Source organism: Mauremys mutica, chromosome 22, assembly GCF_020497125.1.
Source record: "Mauremys mutica isolate MM-2020 ecotype Southern chromosome 22, ASM2049712v1, whole genome shotgun sequence".
NCBI classification, from domain to species: Eukaryota; Metazoa; Chordata; order Testudines; family Geoemydidae; genus Mauremys; species Mauremys mutica.
In genome coordinates, this window is record NC_059093.1 from 2,133,046 (window position 1) to 2,148,191 (window position 15,146).

The following is a 15,146-nucleotide window of genomic DNA, read 5'->3' on the forward strand; positions in this document are numbered from 1 at the left end:
GACGAGGGGCAGCAGGGAACAGCCGCAGGGCTTGACAGGCCCCCTAACAGTGTTTGGAGGGAGAGAGGAAATGTGGGGCAAGGACAGCTGCCCAGGGGGGAAGAGAGGAGGTCAGTTACTGTGTGCTGGCGTCAGGATGTGATCGGGATGCCAGGAAAGCCGGGGTTCCAGTGAGCTCAGGAAATTGGAATGCAGCCTCCCTCGAAACGCCAGGGAGAGGAGAAAGACTCCAGGCATTGGGGACGGGTGTGTGGTCAAACCGAGTGAGCTGGGGGAACGGGCCAGAGGGTCTCCGTGGAATGCACAGACTGCGTAACAGCGGAGGTGGTCCCGAACACTGACCTTGGAGGTTGTCCGTCAGGTTATTCGATTTTTCACAGAACATTTTTCCATTTTGACAAAGAATGTCACGGAAATTTCAAACGTTTTGGATCAGCTCTCCCCTCCCCCCACCAGCTGGTACAGAGCGATCCTGGGGCCATTGTGGGAGTGATTATGCTGCAGAGTGTAAATTCATTGGGACCATTGCCCTTGGTGAGGGGATCGGTGGTGTTCTGCAGGGGTGAACGGGGCCCTTTACAGGCTGCCAGGATTGCATCTCGACATCTGGTTTTGGGGGTCAAATTTTCTTAGATTTCAGGGGGTGCCTTGTCTCCTGTCTGTACAGCACCGAGTGAGAAATGCAGTGTCTGGGTGGGTTTATGTCCCCTGCATCTCTGGGCTTGTGTCTCTCCCCCACTGCCTCATGCCCCAGCTAGGTCTTAAATCGAATCCCCAGGGGCCGGGTGGAGGGTAAAGTTCCAAATAACCCGGGCAGTAAAGACGACACATGGTCATTTTCAATCCTGTGTGTTGCTACCTGGTGCAGGGGAACGCAGCGCAGGGCTGCGGGCCAGGCTCTCCACGCTGGAGCGGTGTGTCTCAGCCAGCTCGGTGCAATGTCATCTGATAGCTCCCTCCTTTTATATTTGCAGATGCTTTATCGCACGCAAAGCCCTTCCCGCCTCGGCACACCAGCATGCGAATCCCTGGCAGTCAATGCAGAGGGAGCTGAAAGAGGGATTGATTCCTATCCCCGGGGAGCTGCTTCCCTTACACTATCAAAAAACACTTTGTCCTTAATCAAACTGGGCAATCGATCTACATCATCCGAGGGGAAAGGAGGCAGGGAAATAACTTTGCTAACTCCCTGCGTATGGGCCTGGCAGTGTTGTTAGAGACCTTGTTCACACTGTGCGCGGTATTGGATTCCTCGCTCGCTGCTGTCAGCGCAATAGATAATCTCCAGCTCCTTTTTGTTTAGTTTTGTTGTTGCAAGAGCTTAAATCTGAAAGAAGCAGAATATCTCAACTGTGCTCATTACTGCAGTGGCTCACTCGTGTCACTCGAGTTAAGATCGTGTCACGGCTCCGTCACAGATTGTCAGATGTTCAGGGTTTTATTACCGGGCTGGGACACGATATCACGCAGGGCTGCAGCGAGCCCTTTGAGCTATTTATTCACCACATTTCACAGGTTGGTACTTCCTGCCTTTAAAGAGTGTAGCATTGCTGTGTGTGGTTAAACAGCCGTCCTGTTCCAGTCCAGTGCTGAGCCCTTCATGGCTTTTGTAAGCTAAGTAGCACAAGTAAAGTGCTTTGAGATCCATGGGGAGAAAGGAACTGTGGACAGGCTAACCATTAATGGCCCACGCTTTCCCCTTAGTCCTTGCACATACACAACTCTTAGTGGAGACAAGGGGAGCTTTGCCTGAGTGAGGACTTCAGGATCTGTCCCTTTGTGATTTTTATTATTTAAGATGCATCTTCCCCCAGCTGATTGGTTATAAAGCCTCAATCCAGAAAATACATGTGAGTAAATCAATGCGTGTCTAGAATCATAGAATCATAGAATTCAAGATCAGAAGGGACCATTATGATCATCTAGTCTGACCTCCTGCAAGATGCAGGCCACATAAGCCGATCCACCCACTCCTTTAGCAAGCGACCCCTGCCCCATGCTTCGGAGGAAGGCGAAAAACCTCCAGGGCCACTGCCAATCTACCCTGGAGGAAAATTCCTTCCCGAACCCAAATATGGCGGTCAGCTGAACCCCGAGCATGCGGGCAAGACTCTCCAGCCATACCCCCTGGAAAAAGGTTAAGAATATCATATCATTGACCCATTGTACTATTTACCAGTGTGGCACTTAATTGACCTATTGACTAAGCCCGTTATCCTATCATACCATCTCCTCCATAAACTTATCTAGCTTAATCTTAAAGTCATGGAGGTCCTTCGCCCCCACTATTTCCCTCGGTAGGCTGTTCCAGTATTGCACTCCCCTGATGGTTAGAAACCTTCGTCTAATTTCAAGCCTAAATTTCCTGACTGACAATTTATATCCGTTTGTTCTCGTGTCCACATTAGCACTGAGCTGAAATAATTCCTCTCCTTCCCTGGTATTTATCCCTCTGATATATTTAAAGAGTGCAATCATATCTCCTCTTATCCTTCTTTTGGTTAAGGAAAACAAACCGAGCTCCTCAAGTCTCCTTTCATACGACAGGCCTTCCATTCCTCGGATCATTCTAGTGGCCCTTCTTTGTACCCGTTCCAGTTTGAATTCATCCTTCTTAAACATGGGAGACCAAAACTGCACACAATACTCCAAATGAGGTCTCACCAACGCCTTATATAACGGGACTAGCACCTCCTTATCCCTACTAGAAATACCTCGCCTAATGCATCCCAAGACCGCATTAGCTTTTTTAACGGCCACATCACATTGCCTACTCATAGTCATCCTACGATCAACCAGGACTCCTAGGTCCTTCTCCTCCTCCGTTACTTCCAACTGGTGCGTCCCTAGCTTATAACTAAAATTCTTATTAGTCATCCCTAAATGCATAACCTTACACTTCTCACTATTGAATTTCATCCTGTTACTAATACTCCAGTTTACAAGGTCATCCAAATCTCCCTGGAGGATATCCCGATCCTTTTCCGAGTTGGCAATACCTCCCAACTTGGTGTCATCCGCAAACTTTATCAGTCCACTCCTACTCTTGGTTCCCAGGTCAGCAATAAATAGATTGAATAAAATCGGACCCAAAACCGAACCTTGAGGAACTCCACTGGTAACCCCCCTCCAACCCGACAGTTCCCCCTTCAATACTACCCTCTGCAGTCTCCCCTTTAACCAGCTCCTTATCCACCTCTGGATTTTCATTTCGATCCTTTTCCAATTTAACCAGTAATTCCTCATGCGGTACCGTATCAAACGCCTTACTGAAATCCAGATATATTAGATGCACTGCATTTCCCTTGTCTAAAAAATCTGTTACTTTCTCAAAGAAGGAGATCAGGTTGGTTTGGCACGATCTACCTTTCGTAAATCCATGCTGTAATCTATCCCAGTTGCCATCGGCCTCATGCTCCGTAACCACTCTCTCTTTTAAAATTTTTTCCATGATTTTGCATACTACAGATGTTAAACTAACTGGCCTGTAGTTACCCGGGTCACTTTTTTTCCCCTTCTTGAATATAGGAACTACATTAGCTAATCTCCAGTCAAACGGTACAATCCCCGAATTTAGGGATTTATTAAAAATCATCGCTAACGGGCTAGCAATATCACTCGCCAATTCCCTTAATATTCTAGGATGAAGATTATCCAGGCCCCCCGATTTACTTCCATTAAGCTGTTCAAGTTTGGCTTCTACCTCAGATACTGTAATGTCTACCCCCATATCTTCATTCCCATCAGTCCCTCTATCACTATTCCTTAGCCCTTCATTAGCCTCATTAAAGACCGAGGCAAAATATTCGTTCAGATATTGTGCCATTCCAAGATTATCCCTAATCTCCACTCCATTTAAAGTTTTAAGCGGTCCCACTTCTTCTTTCTTGGTTTTCTTCCTATTTATATGGCTAAAAAACCTTTTGCTATTGGTTTTAATCCCCTTCGCTAGGTCCATCTCCACCCGTCGCTTTGCCTTTCTCACTGCTTCCCTACATCCCCTGACCTCAATAAGGTAGGTTTCTTTGCTGATCCCTCCCATTTTCCACTCCTGGTACGCTTTCTGTTTTTTCTTAATGACCCCTCTAAGACGCTTGCTCATCCAGCTCGGTCTAAAACTGCTACCTACGAGCCGTTTTCCCTTTCTCAGGATACATGCCTCTGACAACTCCTGCAACTTCAACCTGAAGTAACCCCAGGCGTCATCTGCCTTTAGATCCCTAAATATGTTAGTCCAGTCCACTTCCCTAACTAGTCGCCTTAATTTAGTAAAGTTAGCCCTTTTGAAATCGTAAACCCTAGTCTCAGATGCAATATTGATTATCCTCTCATTTATTTTGAAACGAATTAGCTCATGATCACTCGAGCCAAGGTTGTCCCCTACAACTATTTCCTCAACAAGGTCCTCGTTACTCACCAAAATCAGATCTAAAATGGCATCCCCCCTCGTCGGTTCAGCAACCACTTGATGAAGGAATTCATCAGCTATCACGTCTAGGAAAAGCTGAGCCCTATTATTATTACTAGCATTTGTTTCCCAATCTATATCCGGGAAGTTAAAGTCCCCCATGATCAAGCAGTTCCTATTAGTATTTACCTCCTTAAAAACATTAAAGAGCTCTCTATCCATCTCCAAGCTAGATCCCGGCGGTCTATAGCACACCCCAATCACTATCCCGGGTGAGGCTCTAGTAGTTTTCTTCCCCAATGTGACCATTGCCCAGACAGACTCCGTATTATCCATTGCATTGCTAGTTATTTCATTACATTTCACCTCATTATTGATATACAATGCTACTCCCCCACCTTTACCTTTGCATCGGCCTTTCCTAAACAGCACATACCCTTCCATACCTGTACTCCAGTCATGGCTACCGTTCCACCATGTTTCGGTTATTCCTACGATATCCGGTTTCAATTCTCCTTCAATTCAAGTCTAATTTACTTCAGTGGCACTACTCCCATGAATAAAGTTCATAGGATCAGACCCTTATGGTGGCATATTTGGGGACTGGCAGGGGCTGGACAGAGGTTTTCACCCACTGACTGGTCCAGGCCCAACCCATCCCACGTCTTGAGGCTGTCTGCCAGCATGTTGAATCTGGCTGTGCTCAGGTAGGAGCTGGGGGATTATTTCCACTAGCTTTAAATAGGGCCAGCCAGCACCTGATGCTTACTGCACCCAGGGTCTCCTCTTTGGATGCACAAAGATTTTCATTACAAAATAAACATGAGTGAGTCTGCCCTAGCCTGGGTCATGCGGCCACCCCAACTCCAGCTGGGGCTGGCGTCCCTAGCTTGGCATTCCCGAATCCCTGCACCCGGTGCTTATCAATTCCCAGTCAGGGCTCAGACGTTAGAAACTGGTCGAAAAAATGAAATGAACAGACTGGCTCTGGTAGCCCCTTCACCAAGGTCTTTCCCTCCCTTCCCTCACATGTGTTAATTTCTCCTGTGGATTGATGAATTGAAAAGAGCAACTTCAAACAAAATACTTCAATAAAATGCAGGTACAAAGCGCAGGCGATTAATCCAGAGTGAATGTGCAGAACTATCCAGAGTTTGAACTGTCGCCTCATCCCCGCTACCTTGTGTAATTGCATCCCAGGACAGGTTGCTTGCTGACTTGAATAGCACATAACCTTATTATGCATGTGCTCTTACATTTCTCGGAGACCTCGGCAGCCTTTGAAAAGGCTCGACTGAATAGGTAGACAAAGCGCCACAGCCAATTAAACATTATAAGGGTTCTTTGTTTTGTTTCATTTTTTGATTTTGTTTAGCGAAATGTCAGGCCAATTAAAGTGAAATCAGTGCGAGCTTTCATTTAAAGGCAGGTCACTGTGGATGGAGTCAAATGAAAGTTAATCAGAGTCCAAACAAAATGTGCGTGTGCGGAAGAGAGACGGGGACTGGCCTTTTAAAGCTGCATTGCTGAGAAGGGTCCAGAGGCTTCTTATGTGTGGGGAAGGTTCTGTGTCTCTGTGCCCAGATACTGCAGTGATGGGCACTGAGCAGATCCCCAGAATGGAGAGAGAAGGTCTCATGTAGGGATTTATGGGTGTGGCTTGGAGCCCTGCAAACTCACCAGCCCCATAAAGATTGAGCTGCTGCTTTTGTCAGGTGGCAAGTGAAGAAAAGGGCTCTGGTTTTATCCCCCTTGGAAGTTTAACCCTTGGGTTGCCTTTTCTCAACCCTTCTTTCCTGCCTTTAACAAACACTGGGTGGAAGTTGTGAGAGCACAAGAGGGCAGAAGGTAGTACCGGCCGGGCGATGGCTCCCGGACTGCGGGACAGAACGTATGTGTGCTCATGAGGGAGTATTGTCTAGTGGTCAGGACTCTGGGTGCTTGTCTCAGCTCAGCCGCTGGCTTGCTGTAGGATCCCGGGCCAGTCTCTGTTTCCCCACCTGTTATATGGGGATAATGCTACAGGCATCACAGAGATGGTTTGGCACAAGTTATGGTTAGTAAAGTGCCGTGGAGTTTGTAGAAGCTTTTGTGTAAGCATCCCAAGTAATGGTTGTTAATGTTGGTGTGGTTCTTCCCACAGAGACACCGGGAAGGGGAGGAGGGGGACACTGCTCTGTTCAGAACATGAGAGTTGGTGAGTCTCTCTTGGGTCGATTGAGACACGAGAGGCTCTTAAAACTTGGGGTTTTCCTCTGGAAATGCAAATTGAGTATGGATCTATTTTATTCCCTATGCCCTTAACCCAGTCATTGAGTCTGCTCCGGATGGCACCTGTCCAGGGCCAGTGGAATTTTGGCAAGAAAGTTTCACGTTTTAGGGGAAGTGTTTTTTTGTAGCAGGCTGAGTTTACTAAAGGGGAAAAGGCAGGTGTTAAACGTTGCTCAGGTGTTTGGGATGTGAGAAGTAACCCTGGGGGAGGGCTCAGTGAGCAGAGTGCCGGTGAGGGGATCAAGGGAGCATGAGCACAGTTATGCACCATGCTGGGAGTCGAGAGAGAGAGGGCCTGACCCTCAGCGGGTGGAAATTCTGTGCATGTTGCTGTGATGGGTGCTATGCCAGTTTGCATCCATTGAGCGTCCGGCCCGGTGTGTACGTATTGCGCTTAAGAGATGGGGCGTCTCCCCTGGGGATGATTTTGAGGCTGCTCCTGTACCCTTGTTTCTGTGTCTGCAGCGCAAAGGCCAGGTGCATTCTCTCCTCCCCAGCCCAGGAGTGATCTCCAGTAGTCCTGTCTCTGCTGCAGGACGGATGCTAGCCAGGTTAATGCAGCTCGTATGGGTAAGTTGAGGGGAGAGGAGGAGCAGGTTGAGAAAGCTGTGTCTGTCGTTCTGTATGGGCCAGGCCTTGCAGCTCTCTCGTGGAGTGTGCAGCAGTGAAACTGTGAAGGCAGCTGTCCCATTTCCTTCCCGAGGACCCTGCCGGCCCATCAGCTTGGAGGGCCTCCATTTTCGGATACAGGTTTCTGCTTCAAGATGGCTGCTGCAGCAGAGCAAGTCACACACTGTGCTCTCTTGGGGAGATGCTGCATCTGTTCATTCGTGTTCCCGCTAATCTGAAATAAAAGGTGCAGAGACTTAAAGGGACACGCTTTGTGTGTGCAGAAAACACGGCAGCAGGAGTGAAAACCAACAGCGCCGCAGGACAGCTCGGGTTGCTGTTTGCGAGACACATTTTGGAGAGGGGGGTGCGGCCTTCAGTGGCTGTCAGACCCTGCCCTAGTCCCCCTCCAGTGGCTTGAGCTCATTTTCAGGCAGTAGCTGCTGTCTCCTTCCTCCCCACAACCCCGTTCCCTGTCAGCTGGTTTGACAATGACACGAGTACAATATTGAAGATTGCAGAGGGCCATCACCTTTCCTTTGGAGAGATGATCAAGTGTCTGGATAATAGGCCAGCAATCAGTATGTCTACAGCATTTACAGAGAAGTGGAAAAGCATCTGAAACAGCTTCCCTCTTCGGCTGAGCCTGCGGAGCATGAGATCAGAAGTGCTTAAAAAGCCCGCAGGGCAGGGGTCTCATTGGGCCTCCGTCTAACTGTCCGTGTTCCCCAATGTCTCTGACATGCCGCCGCAGAATGAGTGGGGGCGGGAGAGATGACAAGAGGGTGGGAGCGGAAGTTTTGATCCATCGTGCTTCTTTTTGGACTATGGATTTTCAGACTTTGTAAGATAAAAGCATCATTTTATCGACTGCTTCATGAAAGCCTAGACTGTTAGCGCATAGGCCAGCCTCGCGCTCAGGGGGGAGCAGCACCCCTCTATCTGTGTAGCTCAGGGGTCAGCAACCTTTCAGCAGTGCTGTGCCGAGTCTTTATTTATTCATTCTATTCTAAGGTTTCACGTGCCAGTCATACATTTTAACGTTTTTAGAAGGTCTCTTTCTAGAAGTCTATAATATATAACTAAACTATTGTTGTATGTAAAGTAAATAAGGTTTTAAAAATGTTTAATATGCTGCATTTAAAATTAAATTAAAATGCAGAGCTCCCTGGACCGGTGGCCACAACCCAGGCAGTGTTGAGTGCCACTGAAAATCAGCTCGCGTGCCGCCTTCAGGTAGCTCTTCAGGCCAGGGAGTGTCTGTACAGACCCGGCACAATGGGGCCCATGGTTGGCTAGTCTCTAGGCTGTAAGTGTGTGACGATAACATACTGAATTTACGTGCAGGGTTTTCTAAAGAGCATTTTTGCTCTGTGTGCGTTGGAGGCAAATGTAAGGTGATGCTGTCAAGTTTAAAATAACAATTTAAAACAAACAAAAAACCCTCCTTGTGTAAAATTCCAGGAGTTTTAAGAATCAGATTGGCGTTTCACCTGTAATGCTCTTTTTTGATGTTTCTGCACTCTGTCTTAGCTGGACAGCGAGCAGAAATCTGCCCGTTTTCTCCCTGGCTTCGTGCAGTGCTTGAGGACAGATTACGATGTCCTGACTCTGAGTCGTCCTGTCCGCCGTGGGGAAGGCCGAAGGCGATGGGGCTACTTATGGAGGACGATACTACTCCATGTGAGCAATGGTGTGGCAACTGGCCTGCAGCTTGCAAACGCTGGCAGGGGAAGTTAACTATCCAAACAGCTGCTTTCGTCTCTATTAACAAATTCCCAGCATGGGAATATTCCCGTATGTTTTGTCCCTTTAAAGGTAGTGCTCAGGAGAGCGACCGTGAAAAGCTGTAGCTGCGCACAGTTCTGACGTGAGCTGTGTCACTGCGCTGCACTCCAGTTATTGGGTGCCTGAGCCTCTCCTGGCAGCCAGTCTGTCCCAGGCTGTGTAGTGGTTTAGCAATGTTCACAGAGCTTCCGTAGGGACTAGGCCGAGGCCATGTAGTGAGCTAGGGCAGGATTGAAAGCGTGCAGCAAAAGGGAGGCTCACCCTTTACACAGTCACTTAGAAACCCCTTCTCACTGGGGCTGGGGGACATGGTGGAAGCTCTAGGTGTGGATCTGGCTGGGTACTGAGCTCCTCATTCGAGATGCTGAGCACCCTCAGCTCCCTTTGAAAGTCCCCGGGTGCTGGAGGGCACTCAGCACCTGGCATTGTCAAGGCCCTAAGCTGGAGTTGGGAGATGGCGTGCACACGCGTGTGCCTCCGCTCTGGCACATGCCTGCTCCCTGCCAGTAGGCCCAGCAGAGGCACCAAGCTGGGATGTATTTGGAGGTTCACTGTCAGTACTCCAAGAGCATAACTGATTGCTTCCATGCAATTTGAATTAATCTCATGCTTCAGGTGAAACTCAGCTAATCAGTGTAGACAAGAAGCTGAAATGGGTGCAATCAAATTAACATCACAGAGCCAGCTCTTTAAAAAAAAAAAAAAAAAAAAGCATCATTCTTTGTTGTGGTTTTCATTGGATTGTCACTCCAGCGTGGTGCTGCTTTCCTTACCCCCGGCCTGGGCTCAGGATGGCAGAACGCACAGCGCGTTGACAATTCCCTTTGTAGCAATCTTATCTCTGCCCACCAAATGGGATCAGCCTCTTGTCTGTGTCTTGTTAACAAGAAACAGGGACACAAAAGGGAAAAACAAGAAAAGGAAATGCTGTTTGGGGAGGAGGGGGCTGTTCTGGCTTGTGGTTTGGAGGGAGGACATGGGGAGGGGGGGATTTTAGTAACTGCCAGAAAAATGGTTCCCAAAGGAAACCTTAAAAAACAACCACCCTACAATGCACGTTCCACCCTATCAGCTGAACTCCTGACCCTGCCAGGTGCCATGCTAGGAAGCCAGTGGTTTGCAGAAACAGGGCACAGCCTTGGGGGCTGATTTTTCAATGATGTTGAGCACCCGCAGCTCCCAGTGGTTTCAGCAGGTGCCCGGCATCTCTGACAAATAGAGACATAAAGGTAAAAACTCTTCTGTGCCGGGACCTCCCCGCACCTCCCCCACAAGGAAGAGCTCTTTCCCGGCATTAAGCTTTGGTAGTGCCTTGAGTACTACAGCTTGTCCGTCGGTCTGTCCAGCCTACCTTCGGTATCATGGGATGGCATCTGACTCTCACGCGGGTGGTTCATTTTGGATGCTGTCCTCCTGCTCACCTGCCTCCAGCCCCTCAGTGACTGCTGCCAGGCTGGCTGTTGGCAGGGCGAGTCCGGGGCTTTGCTGGGAGAGCGGGTGAGCTGGAGAGGATTTGAGACCTTTGTGCAGATGCCTCTTGATGCCCTTTCCACACCTGCCCTGACACGACTACAGTGCAGTACGTCACCGGAAAGTCATAAGGGGCAAGGGGTCCTCAGCTGGCTCGACTGGGTTACACTCAGCCCACCCCAGCCTTGCCGGGCCATGCCAGCCTTGCCGTCCCTATGGCCTTTCTGTGCTTTCCCTACTCTCTCTCACGCCTCAATCCTTCACCAAGTGCCCTGCGCACAGGTGTGCTGGCTTCCCCCATCCTCGCCACAAGCTGAAATACATGGCGCAGGCAGCCCAGAATCCACAATGGGGGCTCATGTAACGATGGGCCCAGAGCCGCGACATGCAGGTCGGGGGTGGGGGTGGAGCTGGATGTGTCTGCACTGCAATCAGACACCCGCAGCTGGCCTATGCCGCTGACTCGGGCTCCTGGGGCTCAGGCTGTGGGGCTGTTTCAGTGCCGTGTAGACATACCAGCTCGGGCTGCAGCCTGAGCTCTGAGACCCTCTCACTTCACAGGGTCTTTGCACTGGGCGCTAGCCTGAGCCCGAATGTCTCTGCCAGCCCGAGCTCCGTGAGGCCGAGTCAGCGGGCATGGGCCAGCCGCGGGTGTCTGATGGCAGTGCAGCTGTACCCGCAGACAAGGGGGAGTTCGCTTCCTATCTCCAGGCGAACTCGTGAGAAGTGCTGATTTTGCTTTGAGCCTGCGATCTGGGAGCGGAGCGAACCCCGGGCCGCTCAGACCGGATGGGGGCAGCGCTGCACAACCTGGGCTGGGCAGCACACCGCTCTGAAGGAGAGAGCCGGTGCGGTAGGAAACATCTGCCCACGGAGTCTGCGGGACGCCTCAGGAAAAGAGCCTTGCGGGTGAATCAAGCCAGTGGAGTGCATTCTCGGGCCTCTGTCCCCCCAGGGACCTCAGCGCAGCCTATGCCGCTGTGGACGCTCAGCTGGAATCTCAGCCGCTTGTCAAAACCATGTAGGCAGAGAGAGAGGAAATTATTAACAGAGCGAGACCAGGGCAAGAGACCTTGCACGAGAAGGGTTATTACCGTTCCACCCGCAGAGGGGGAAGGGGTGCTGCGTGTCTGAACTTTTCCTTCGGAGACTGGTAGAGCCGGGCTGTAGAGAGCAACCCCCCGCAGCCTGAGCCCCGGCCCTGGGGGGGGTGGGGCGATGTGACTCCATCCCTGTGGCCCAGAGGCACTGATGCCCCAGGCCCCCAATTCATATTGCAAGGGGAGGTTAGGGAAGCCACGGCAGGTGGGAGATCTGCATGATGCTTCGTGCTCCCCCGGTTCCCTCAGGTGTGGCCTTGCCATCAGAGCCAGGAGCTGGCAGTCAGGACTCCTGGGTTCCCGTCCCAGCCGTGCCTCCTCATGTGACCTTGGGCACCATTTCACCGCTGTACCACAGTGCCCCCAGCTGCATGCTGGGTCCCTGTAGGACCCGTAACCCGGGAAAAGTGACTGACTTGCTGTGAGATTCTTGGCTGGAAGGGCCTATAGACACATGGAATATTATTAGTCGGCATGTCGTCACTTAACGCTGGAAATGTGAGTCCAGCCTGGAGCTGTTCCCCTGGACACACCCGTCCCACATGCCACTACCGCCGCCGCGCATGCCCTGGGCCCTGTCCTCTAGGCAGTAACGACCCCCCCACCCCCCGTGTGTCCAGCGACGAGCCTCCGTGCCACGGTATCCAGCCTCCATAAAGAGGTGGATGCTTCCAGGGTTTCCTCTGTCAGGAGCTTCCCAGCCATTCCCAGCAAAGGCTGAGAGGCGGTAACAGCCACAAGCCACGTCAGAACCCTTCCTCCCCTTCCCCGGCTGTGCCCCTGCGAGGGGAATTCCTGAAGCCACGGTGCAGCAAACCTTGCACAGATGCGATGATTTAATTAGCTTGAGTGGCAGCATTTGGTCCTGCTCCAGTGTCTGACATAAGCCAGTTTCCCACCTGGCTCCAGCTCAGAGAGCATCCAGAACAGGTGCCCTGCAGGGTTTGAACTTGGAATGAAATAGGGGAAATTCTAGGGTATGTGGTGGGGGAGGAGGTGTCACTTTTATTGTATCACCAATTCTCACAAGTCCTGCAGTAGTCCATGTTTTCCTAAAGCCCCAGCTCCTGGAGTCCTGTGATGGGAGGAGAATTTCCACTTTCCTTTAAAATAAAAAGTCAATTTCTAGCCTTCCTGGTTGTAGCAAATAGCTTGAAAATGTGACCCAAATGCATCCTAGAGACTCAGACACCGGAAGGCAAAGAAACTCCACCATTTATTATATTTCTAATCTCACTATTTTTAAGTCAGTCTCGTGCTATTGGGGCCTGGCTCATGACTTGTGGAAGCATGGGGTTGGCTATGCTGCAGTGTCACCCCTTGCCATCTGTCTCGAGTTTGTGGGGTGTCAGTCTGGTTCCCGGCAGGCAGGAGAGACACACATTGCCCCTTGTTCTCTAGCTGGTGCCTCAGGGGCAAGGCTGATGGATGGAGAGGGTCATGGGGCCTGACCTCTCCCCTCTGGCCCCCTGAGCCGGCCTCTCGGAAGAGTGTGGCCTGGGGGAAGCTTGCCCTGGCCTGCTGGTTTGGCTCTGTGGGTAATCGGGGGCTTCAGTCTAGCACAGTATCTTGTGTAAACAGTCTGAACATGGGCTGCTACCTTGGCGAGCCACAGGCCACACAGTGAGCGAGGCTGTGAATCCTTGGCTGGACTCTGTTCGGGAGGGGTGAATCGAGAGGGTCAAACGCTGGGGGAGTGATGTGTCCTCTAACAATACTTTGTCCTTCCATGGCCCATCCACCCAGGCCAGGAACTCAGGACAACTTAGCAAGCGTCAGTCAACTAAGCCTCACTGCTTCCCTGGGAATGGGATAAATGTCAGTTTCCCTGTCCATAAAATGGGTATAAAGAGTCCACTGAATCTCCCAGAGTCTCGCAGCAAGTGAGGGGCAGAGACCAGACTCTCCCTTTCTGTTTCTCTGACCAGTAGCTGAGCTAGGAATAGAACCTAGGCATCCTGGCTCTCTGCACCCCTGTTCTCATCCCTACACCCACTCCCCGCCCAGAGGTGGGAAGAGAACCCAGGAGTCCTGACTCCCCCATCACCCCCCATGCTCCAGTCTCCCGTCTCCTCCCTGAGCAGAGTTTGAGCTGTTCTGCTGGCAGCTCCATTTCCATTACTTTTGAATTAAAATGTAAAGTATCTGCCAGGCGGCCAAGCCCCACTCGGTGGCGGGAGCCTCCGTGGAGCCATTTCCCAGGCCGGAACAGGTGACACCATGTCCTGATAACTGTCTAGTTTCTGAAATGGATTTTCTCCCCTCAGCGAGCTCCCCGGGAACCGTGCAGCACTTCAGTGGTTAGACTGGCTTTCTCCCTCCCTGGGGGGCCCGTCAGCCTGGAAAGAGGCCCAGACTGGTGAGAGGGCAGGGGAGCGAGGGAGAGATGAGGGTGCACAGCCCTGGCCCTAGCCAGCTCCAGGAGAATTGGTGCAGCGGGAAATCCTTTAGCTCCCTGTTTGATCCTCGGAGCGCCAATCCTGGGAAATTAGCATGGAAAATGTATGTGGTGTTGGCTTTGCTGCTTTCGCCTCTCTGGGCAGCACGCTGCTCTCCCGGGAACCCGGCAGCGCTGAGAAGTTGATATGTTTACATCCACTGTGCTGCTTTTAATCAAACATCAATAAGTGCATGTCAGCGAAGCAAAGCTTGCAACAGAGCTGCCCTCTGAGCCCGCTGCTCCCAGGGAAAGGGGCTAATTGCTCAGCTGCAGAGCAGCTTTGTGTATCTTTCCCATGCCCCTTTGCCCCCATCCTGCCCAGAGACGGGCTCTGCCGGGTTTGCTGGTTGATCACTTTTCTGTAGGACCAGTTTTGGATTTGTAAAGACCAGAATTCCGGGGCTGCGGCATTCTGCAGCCCCTGTTGCCCCACCCCCAGGCAGGAGACAGGAGAACGTGTGTGGTAACTTGGTGAGGACTCTGCAGCTGGGCACGCAAGGAGCACTGGCACGTGGCACCCTGAATTTGGCATGCTCTGAACAGCCTCCACGGCAGGCAGTGGAGAAAAGGTTTGCACCAACCCCTGCCAACCAAATGCATGGCCTTTCCCCTCCTCTGCTCCGGCTGTGCAATCTGAATCTGAATTGCAAACAGCCTGAAGTTTGGGGTTATTTGTAAAGAGCTGGACCAACACTCTTGAGTCCAGACGGAGGTTTGGACGTGGCTGCTGCTTCCTAATGAGCTGATTCCAGGCTGCCAGTCCAGAGGTGGAGGCTGCTCATGGGATTCATGGACCCCTGCCTCGCACAAAGTTTTGGGTGTGTGGTTCCAGGCCCATCTCTGCTCTGTGCACGGGGCTGTATGTTCTTACTGCTCCCCGGGCATGTAGTATAGACGAGCAGCACCGTGGAGGGGAAATCTGAAAGCTCAGTGGTGTGTCAGATCCTTCAGTGCCTGGTGCCTATTGTTTACAAGCCCTTGGGGCCTCTTGACCCCTTTTTTCTGCAGGGGCATCTGCTAGGGAAGCTGGTGCAGGCTGGCTGGGCCATGAGGGTGTCGG

General features: G+C 51.2%; 1 protein-coding gene across 2 annotated transcripts in view; it reads left to right on the forward strand.

The window, feature by feature from the left end:
* Positions 1 to 15,146, forward strand: part of DSCAML1 (DS cell adhesion molecule like 1) — a 320,759-nt gene that overhangs the window by 197,611 nt on the left and 108,002 nt on the right. The window lies entirely within an intron of this gene.